The sequence below is a fragment of the Myotis davidii genome, unplaced genomic scaffold (genome assembly GCF_000327345.1).
Source record: "Myotis davidii unplaced genomic scaffold, ASM32734v1 scaffold44, whole genome shotgun sequence".
NCBI lineage: Eukaryota > Metazoa > Chordata > Mammalia > Chiroptera > Vespertilionidae > Myotis > Myotis davidii.
In genome coordinates this window covers 2,209,117-2,209,837 of record NW_006299705.1, presented here as the reverse complement: position 1 = coordinate 2,209,837, position 721 = coordinate 2,209,117, and the positions used below count along the sequence as shown (strand labels likewise).

General features: G+C 47.6%; 1 protein-coding gene across 1 annotated transcript in view; it reads right to left on the bottom strand.

Moving 5' to 3' along the window:
• The window catches only part of NSA2 (NSA2, ribosome biogenesis homolog), a 6,443-nt gene that overhangs the window by 5,288 nt on the left and 434 nt on the right, over positions 1 to 721 (bottom strand). The gene's annotated exons all lie outside the window — the stretch shown is intronic.

Genomic DNA, 721 nt, shown 5'->3' with positions numbered 1-721 from the left:
CTTTTCTTCGCTGCCAAGTAGTATCCATTGCATGGACAGACCACCATTTGTTTATCCATAGACCAGTGATGGATACCTGTTTCCTCCTACCTTTTAGCGAATAAACATGCATGTACCTCTTTGGACATATGTCCAATGTTCTGAAGTGGCTGTACTATTTTGCATTTCACCGGCAATGTCTGAGATCCCCTTTGCTTTTTAACTGCCTATTTTATATGCCAATTCTGTTTAAATATGAAGCCCCAGTCCATTTGGATTTTAGTACTGCAAAAAATAAAATGACACAAAGCCAACTCCACGGAGACTAATGCTAAGTAGCAAGCTTCTATGCATCAGGTGTGGTGTTTTCAACTGCTAGCACATAAACTGCCGCAACCAGGTGCAAGGTACGTGGAATTTATGTTGCACAGAAACAGATTACAGCTGTAGTAGGACCTGGCAGCCAGGCGTGGCTGTGAGCCGGCCAGTGCGAAGGCATGCCCTCAGCTTCCTCAGCAGTGAAATGAGGTGGCGGCGGGGTTAATGCCGACAGCGTAGGGTTATCGCTAGGTTCTGGCCCCGATGGCCCCGCAACATATGGTGAGACCAGGAATTTAACAGAGTGAATCCCGTCTTGCTCGCAAGCTTGTGCTCTGGCAAATACCCCACTCTGTGTCACCAGTGTTAAGGTTTCTTTTCATCCCACGGCGCCGACCCCTCGAGGTCTATCTAACCTCATTCC